The sequence below is a fragment of the Bidens hawaiensis genome, unplaced genomic scaffold, assembly GCF_021521415.1.
Source record: "Bidens hawaiensis isolate Kalapana, Puna unplaced genomic scaffold, B.hawaiensis_p1.1 tig00011409_1, whole genome shotgun sequence".
Lineage (NCBI taxonomy): Eukaryota > Viridiplantae > Streptophyta > Magnoliopsida > Asterales > Asteraceae > Bidens > Bidens hawaiensis.
Window position 1 is genome coordinate 240,838 of NW_027491888.1, and position 9,695 is coordinate 250,532.

Below are 9,695 nucleotides of genomic sequence, written 5' to 3' on the forward strand. Positions count from 1 at the left end.
AGCATTGCTAGCAAATCAGGTAATTTCTCAATCTAATTTGTTTATTTGTGAAAAATGTGAATTACCGTGTGGTGAATGTGACTTTAAAAACTTTGAACCTAAAAATCTTAAAACAAGTTATGATGCAATATTCAAAGATTTTAAGAGAGTTAAAGAAGCTTATGATAAACTGCAAAAGTGTAAAAAGAGCTCGTGGAATAAGATTTTACAAGATGAGAAAACCATCTTAATTCTTAAACACACTATTGAAGATAATCAAATTGCAATCAACGGACATATATATGAAAATGCCTCTCCTAAACAGGAAATACAATCAATAAAGATTGAAACTGAGAGAGTAAACTTGAAACTGAAAAGTTACAAGGAATCATCATATGTGATTTGATCACATTCTTCCCAAAATAATGTTAGTGGGAACAATGTAATTGATCATAGTGATCATGGTTTGGGGTATCATGATGGTCCGCCTCCTATTTGGAATGATTATGTTCCAAAGTAATCTGATGATTATGAAAAGGTGTTGAATGTGGAGCTCACAACTTTACCGAAGGACTCTAAATAGTGTTTTCCAAAGTCTGTTGGTATTAGTTTTACTAAGAATGAAAATAGTTCTGAGTGTGAAAGTGATGTTTGTGTTAAATTTGCCGAGAATGTCTTTTGTGATTCATTGTCTGAGATTTCTATTAAATCTGTTGAAAGCAAAGTGAGTAAAATTGATGAGTGTAAACATGATTCAGAACGATTTGCAAGGACAAATTTCTATCATAAGAAACAAATTCGTGGTCCTTTTAAACAAACTGTTAACAAAAACAAAGATACTTTTAAACAGATTGTGTTTTTTAATAAAGGAGTAACTTCTGAATCTGAAAAGGAAGCAATTTTTAGAAAACAAACTAATCAAGAATTTTTCAAATAAAAAGCTGATTGAAATCAAGTTCAAATACCTTTGGTAAATAAGTTCAAATACCTTCGGGAAATAACCAATGAGGAAGGTCATGTGTTTTATGCATGTCTTAATCGATTCAATCATAATCATGCTCATGCTAAAAAAAGGTGTCTATGTGAAAAATGTTGTAAAAACGATAATTAAACTGGTTGATGTGAAAAAGGTAACTCCACCAAGTTTTGTACCTACACAGATTTTAAAAAGACCAGTTGGAGTTGCTCAAAACATTGAAAATGAGAAAAGTGTTTTTGAAATGGGTGAGTGTTTAAAACCTAAAAGCAAAACTTTTTACAAAAATAAACACTCTGTTGGACAGAACTGGGTGGTAAAACCTAAAATTGTTGAGTTAAAAGTTAGTCCATCTGTTTGTTTTGAAAAGGAGAAATCAATTTCTAAGGAGTCAAGTGAAGGTTCAAGTGTAAGGGTCTTAACTAGTGACTTAGAATTTGATGGTTGTGATGAGTTGTTATTTATGGATAAAATCAAACAACCCAAGACCAAGAAGGCTTGGGCTTCCTTGTTTCACTAAATCCTTTACTGTATGTGAAAGGGCTTCCAAGATCCAATGATTCACGTTGGATAGTAGATAGTGGACTCTCACGGCACATGACGGGTACCCTACATTTGCTTGAAGATGTTAGATTTATAAGAGGAGGGTAGGTGGTTTTTGCTGGAAACCAAGGTGGGCTAATAGTTGGTTAAGGCACATTGTATAATTACATGGTTATATTTTACAAAGTGAATTACATCATTGAGTTGGAGAATAATTTGTAAAGTATTTCACAAATCTGTGACAAAGGTTTCTCAACTCATTTTACCAACAAAGAGTGCATGATTCTAAAAAAGTTGGATTTGTGATACCTGAAGGGTGGATTTCAATGCGTTCTCCTCGAAAGAATGATCTTTATGTTCTTAACATGGGTACTGCTTCCATGTCTTCTCATACTACTCAGTGTTTCATTCAAAGGCATAAGAAAAGGAGTTTGTTTTATGACATCGTCGAATGGTACATATTCACGTGAGGAAGATGAATTATCTAATTCACAATCAAATGGTGGATGGGGTGAATGTTTAATTTTTTTCACTTAAATGAAGAGTGTCTATACTTCAAGAAAGAAAGCAAAAGAAGAAGTCACATCCAACGAAGATCATTAACTCTATTGACTTACCTTTTGAGCGTTTACACGTGGATTTTTTTGGTCCTGTGAATATCAATAGTGTCGCTGGCAAAATCTATTGTCTTGTGGTTACAGATGACTACTCTAGATTCTCATGCGTAATGTTCTTCGATCGAAAGATGAGACATTTGACAGCATGATGATTCTGTTCAAGAAATTGGAGAATTTATACCATTTTCTGATCAAAAGAATCCGAAGTGAAAAAAAGACATAATTCAAGAACAACCGAATGTTGGAATACTGCAATGATCGCAAGATTTTTCTTGAGTTTAGTGCACCTTACACTCAACAACAAAATGGGGTCATTGAACGATAGAATCGAACCTTGATCAAAACTACCTATTAGTTTTTGGACCGAAGATGTGGCATCTTCATTTTATACTTTGAACCGCGTTCTAACTGTGAAGAGACATGGGAAGACTTATTTTGAGCTACTTAATAGAAGAAAGAAAAACCTTAAGTGGCTTGCAACTTTAGGGTCTTCGTGTACCGTTCTTGACCTCGATGGCAAGTTTGGATCATAATCTTTAGATGGATTCATTGTAGGCTATGCTAGTCCATTGAGACATGTATTCTTACCTAGCTTAGACCGGATCATGCGATTACAACACGTGGATTGTCAATGTGACATCACTCCAACACAAAAATCGGGAGATGCATGGATGTTTGATTATGACAACCTTTGGAAATGTTTTAACCTACCAGAGGAAGATCTCACTAATGAAGCTATTTCGATGTTATATCATCAACAGCTAGATGATTGTCAAATTGAAGAACCTTTATCAGTTGTTGTCCCGACACCTCATGATGATCTGCAAGAAGAGAATCAATAAGAACCTGCTCTACAAGTTCCTGAGACTACTCTTTTTTTATGATGATAGTGAATCTAATGGAGACATTTTTGAATTTGTGGTTTTTCCGAGTTTGGTTGAAATGAATGTTGAAGAAAATGATACAAATCTTCAACAAGATGTGAGTGTTTCTACTGGTGTCATTCCACGAACCGTGTCTTACCATATAGAAAGAGAATATTATTAGATATTTAAACAATTGGGGGTACAAACGAGACGTCAGATTGACCAAAGCCTCAGGTGTTTCTATACAAAAATTTCTCCGTTACAAAATCATTTTTCCTTTAATTGTTTTATCCCTCATATTGAACCGAAGATGTACAAAGAGGCGTTAACCGAGGATAGTTGGGTTAATGCATTGCAAGAGTAATTGCAACAATTCAATAAAATAGGTGTTTGGAAGCTTGTTGACTTACCAAAAGATTAAAAGCAAATCATCACAAAATGGGTGTTCAAGTGCAAGCGAGATGAAAATGGGTTTATTGCGAGAAACAAAGCTCGGTTGCTCATTCTTGGTTTTAATCAACACGAGAGTATTGATTACACTGAGTACTATGCACCGGTTGTAAGACTGGAAGCCATCCAAAACTTTATAGCATTTGCTTCATGGAAAGGATTAAAATTGTGTCAACTATATGTTAAGTCTGCTTTTCTTGACAGGAGACTTGGTAAAGTAGTCTATGTGGGACAATCATCGGGGTTTGTCGATCCAATCCACAAAGACAAGGTTTACTTACTTGATAAAGTGTTATCTGCTTTACATCAAGCCCTGAGAGTTTTGTATGAAACATTATCTCAATATATGTTGGATAACGGCTTTATTCGAGGACCTATTATTTATACACTACTTACCAAGGAATAGTTGGACATTTGTTTAACATTCAAGTATACGTGGAAGATATCATTTTTGGGTCTACGAATGATGATCTATGCTAAGAATTTGAAGATGTGATGAAATATAAATTTGAGATGAGTGAAATGGGGGAGATGAATTTCTTAATAGGGCTTCAGGTGGAACAGCTACCTGATGGTATCTTCATTCACCAAACGAAGTATTTCAACGACATCCTAGCGAAATTCGACATGACTGGTTCAATGGCAATCAGTACTCCATTACCATTGAATCATGGAATTGGTCCTGATCCCACCGGGGAGAAGGTTGATCAAACGTTATACCAATCCATGATTGGCTCTCTCATGTTTTTGACTGCTTCAAGGTCGAACATCATGTATCCTTTCTGCTTGTGCCCGATATCAATCCAATCCGAAAGTCTCACGCCTAATGATTGTCAAGAGGATACTTCGATATCTAAAAGGATGTCATGGAATCGGTCTTTGGTATCCTAGGCATGATGATTTTTTGTTGAGAGCTTTCTCGGATTCAGATTATGGAAGCTGTGTTGAATGCCAAATCTACAACTGTTGGACGTCAATTCTTTAGCAGTAGGTTGGTCACATGATAATGCAATAAGCAAACCAGTGTATCACTTCCTACATGTGAAGTTGAGTATGTAGCTGCCTCTAGTTTTTATTCTCGGGTTCTTTGGATACAACTGCACATGTGTGATTACGGTTTGAATTTTCTAACCACTCCTATTTTTGTAGATAATGTTGTTCTTATTTCCATAACTAAAAATCCGGTAAAATCACTCTAAAACTAAACATACTGAAATACGGTATCATTTCATCCTTGATTGTTACGAGAAGAAGTTGATAACCTTAGACAAAATTCACACCGATGAAAAAAAAAGCTGATCATTTTACTAAAGCTTTTGATAAAAACAGTTTTTGATATTTTTTAAAGCTTAACGGTATAAAGAATTTGGGTGATGGGAAAGAGAGTGATTCCGAGATTATGGATTCGGACCTCGTGTAAACCCTTCATCAGAGTCAAATTTTTCTTTTGTAAATATTTTGTTTTACATGTGTTTTTAATTTTAGGGGGGGTTATGAAAAATCAAAAACAATATAAATTTTGAAAAAAAAAACAAAAACAAAAACATTAAAATATGTTTAAATGTCAAAAACATTGAAAAATTCTCCTCAAATTGATTTTTGAAGAAAAAAAGGGAAGATTGATCATTTATTCTCATATCCAGTAAAAAAAATTAGCGAAAAAAGTTGTGTTTTGAATTGTATTAATGCATTGGTTGGCGTTAAACAAACAAGTAAGGAAGAGTATGTGATATAAACCTAAACTTGCCAAATTGAAAGGGATGTTAATTCTCTAGCAAAAGTCTTGATAATGATGGCAAAAATGTAATAGCTTGTCATACTCAAGCCTTATGTTTTAGTATGAACACTAAAACTAGAAAATAAATGTTTTAAAGTTTCTAGATAATGGTTAACACTTCAATGATGTATGGTCTTATGGCCTTAAATCCAGTATTGAGGGGATATTTCGGGTTTCTGGTTACCATTGGGTCTTTTTGCGATTTATCGTCTAGGTATTCATAAATGTGATTATTAAATTCTTTAAAAGGCGAACCCGTAGTTTTACTGCCATATAATTCATTAAACTTGATCACATAAGTACTTTATTGTAATATTTCACTATTGACTTGATCAAAAGACGTTGTGACCCATACATGATCCCCTTGCTCGCATCTTGTTACCATTAAGAAACGGACCAAAAGGGAAAAAATGTATGTAAGCCATATAGGTGAAATCGTGCATACTCATCCATGGAAAAGGAAACTTGGGGTATTGCTAGAATACGGGGGTATGTCTTGTATTGGTGATTATTTGCTAGTAAAAGCTATAACGTTTAAACAAAAAATTTATATATTTTGATATGTTGGTTCTAAAGTTTAAGTCAATTTGGGGTGACAAGGTAAAAAACAAAATAAATCTGAATCAAGATTAAAGGCTAATAGTTACCATATTATGTGCTTAATTGATATAATAAACATATCACAGAAATTTCAGAAAAATTTGTTGTAAGGTTTAAGTGGACGACAATACCAATGACTGACTTAACACCAGTCATAATCAAGCTAAAATGTAAAACTGTGATGGAAGGACAGTTTGATCAATATTAAATTCTGCTCAAACTCACAAAATATGTGTGGTCATTGTTTGTAAATAGTTTTTGAATTGCTTTACATTTCATTTACTTGTAACATCCCAAAATTTCTAAGAATAAATAATTAGTATATTATTTATTTAAGATGGAAAAGTTTACTTGACTAAATAGAAAAATAGTAAAATAATAAAGGTGGAAGAATAAGTAGGCTAATTAGATGTAATTAATTATGAACCAAAAAGAAAAGACGGGCCTAAGGTCCATGGGCTTAAGGGAGTATAAATACCCCTTAAAACCCTAATCCTTTCCATTTTCATACATCTCCACACCATAGCCTACACCATCAAAACACACACTTAACCCAATTCCCGTTTTTGAGAAAACCACCCACAAAGACACAAATATTTCCGGAGATCTAGCCGTCGGATCGGTCTCAAATTTAAACTGAGTGTTCAAAGTATATAAATGAAGATTTCAACCGATTAGATCTTCGAACAGAGATTGGGAAGTCTGATTTTTATCAGCAATACCATAGCAGCTCAAAAGTGAAGATTCCGGAAACTGTTCAGCTGTTCCGGAGACCGTAGCGGCGGTTTCCGGTAGAGGTGAGCTGATGGATTTGTAGATAGGGACGAGACGATTCCCTGGCCACTTGAATCACTCAAATCAGAGTTCGCTTGATATGGTTTTGAGCATCTCGAGTGATTTCAAACAAAAACCTCAAAAGTACGTTTTTGTTAAAAATGTTTACTTTTCATGAACGGATTTACATGAAAATAGGTAGGATGATAGCTCGGGTCTAGACAAATCATAAATTTGCAAAAATGGACTTAACGAACTCATGGTTATGAACGGCTCGTTTAAATAAACTCTAGATCTAGTTTTGAACGTTTTAAGCCTAAAGGTCCAAACTTTATGGTTCCCCGGGTTAAGAATTATCCGGAAATGGATGTGGGAAAGTTTACGGGAATGGTTTAACATCATATCAAGGTTTGAATGTTGTTAAAACCAAACCCGTAGCTGTTGCATGTTAAGTTCGCCTGCTGAATAAGTTCGCCTACTAGTTAAGTTCGCCTGCTGGTTAAGTTTGCCTGCTGGTTAAGTTCGTCACATATAAGTTCGCCTGATAACAAGTTCGCTTATATATACAAGTTTTCTTATATCTAAGTTCGCTTATATACAAGTTCGCTTATATCTAAGTTCGCTTATATACAAGTTCGCTTATATCTAAGTTCGCTTATATATCTAAGTTCGCTTATATTGAGACCCGGATACCTGGCGACTTGTAAATGTATACATATATGTGTATACACTTGATGGCATGCATCGTAAAGACCTAAGGAGATAAAATACATGAATGTTAAAATAAATGAAAAACCGTAATAATGCTAAGTAGAAGTAAGCTAATACTAGGCCACTAGATTAGATCAGACGAGTATTGATACGTGTAACTTATATACAGTTAGCAGAGCTCAACTAAAGAAAGGATTAACTATTAACGGAGAAAGAAACAGGATCCAGGTGAGCTTCTAGCCCCACTTCCTTGTTATGTTTTCGGGGCTGTGTGCATACTCGATGTGATAGTTAATACACTTACCTTAAATGGTAAGTGTATGCCATGTATGATTTATATGTTATTTATATATGTGAATGAAAGCTTGCCGGTACGTGAACGATCTTCAGATATTGCACGTATTGGCAAGGGAGGTATGTATATGATAGTTGAATGTGTATGTTAGATATACGTATAACATATGAGTATGTATGAATGATAAAAAGAAAGTATATGCATGTTATGGGTATGTAAAGATAGTACGCACGAAGATGAAGAAAGAGGGATCAGAACCTAATAATATCTGAGATAGAGAAGAAAGGGATCAGACCCTAATAATATCTGAGATTGTGAAGTAAAAAGGCATCAGACCCTAATAATATCTGAGATTGACAAGAAAGGGATCAGACCCTAAAATATCTGAGGTAGACAAAGGAAAGAGGGATCAGACCCTAATAATATCTAAGATAGACAAGAAAGGGATCAGACCCTAATAATATCTGAGATAGAGAAAGGAAAGAGGGATCAGACCCTAATAATATCTAAGATAGAATGGACAGTAATTATATAGTATGAAAGTAATAAAGTATGAATGTATGTATGAAATTATATAATGAAAGTAAATGAGTAAAGTAATTATTATGTATCTTCGGATGCATAAAGGAAGGGAAGTGTATGTAACTATGTATTATATGATAAGTGATTAACTCGAACTCACTCAGCGTAGCTGACTTTTAGTATGCACGCAAGTGAGTGGGATCAGACAGCTGGCTTGAGCGGGGGACACATGGTAGAAGAATAAGAGTCTGGCATCTGAAGACTGATGATGTTCTATATTTAATGTTTTAAATTTGGAAGACAAGTATGTTTTAAGACAAGTTATGGTTTATTATTGATATGTTAATGAAAGTTTTATATTCCGCGCAAAGTTTTAATTAAATCTGATATTTAGAACTGTGTTTATGAGTAAATCCAACGTCCAAATGTGAGGCACCGGTAATGGGGCCTTACAATTTACTGCTTTTATTTAAAACCAAAAAGATTTTAAATTTCATTGTTATTTTCGACTCTTGATGAATGGGATATTATCTGTTACAAAGATAAGTCGGGAATGTAAAACTAAAGTTTTGTTTCAAAATTGTATCATGTTTTGAAAAGCTAAAACGTCAAATGTTTTTACAAGTCATTGATCTGAACTTGTTGAACAGTTTATTTCCAGAAAATTGGGATTAAATTAAGTTATTTATGTTTAATTAAGGTCATTAACTTGGACTGGGTCAGACACGGGTGGAAAATTGACAATTACAACATGTAAGTTTTTAACTTATACACATGATATGTTTTTCACATATACGGCGTGTAAGTATAAGACTTATATGTTGTACTGCTATACTACTTATACGGCAGATATGTCAAGACTTTAAATATCCTCTTATATTACGGATAAGTGGTATGCGCTCTATTCAAACATAAACACTGTAGACATCCCTCTCAACGGAAAATATGTGTTAGTGCTAAGATTTGTCAAAACCTTGATTACTTGGTGATTCACACAATGAGTTAATCTTTTAAGGTACATATATTGTTTAATTGTACTGATTAGGAGATTGTATAACAGGTTTTTGGAATGGACATCATAACGGACCGAGATTAATCATCTAACCCTTAGGCCTTTTGATGTTTAGATGGTTTTATGTCTTAATCGCATCATATCGTTCATAACACTTGGATTAAGTTTTGTCAATTTGAACTAAATCTGTCAGACTAAAACTCTGAAAACCCTAACATGGTCGTTCATAGTCATAATCAGCTTAAAAGTCAAAATTGAAATCCACAAATGATCAAATCGGCATTTTTAGTGCATAGTGTTATGTTAGGATCATGATTAAAACTTTTTTTTGTTCAAAATTAAAATTTGAATTTTCATATAAGAATTATGCGTCGGATTAGTAAAATTTGAATTATACACTGTATATATGTCTTATACATTGAGAAACATATACGTAGGGATGGCAAAAAGCACGTACCCGACGGGCATACCCGAAACCCAAAGCGTGCAGGCCAGATAATGGGCCGGTTAAACGGGTATGGGACTGGGTATGGGATCAATAAATAATTTTTTTTCGGTTTCGGGAACGTGTAT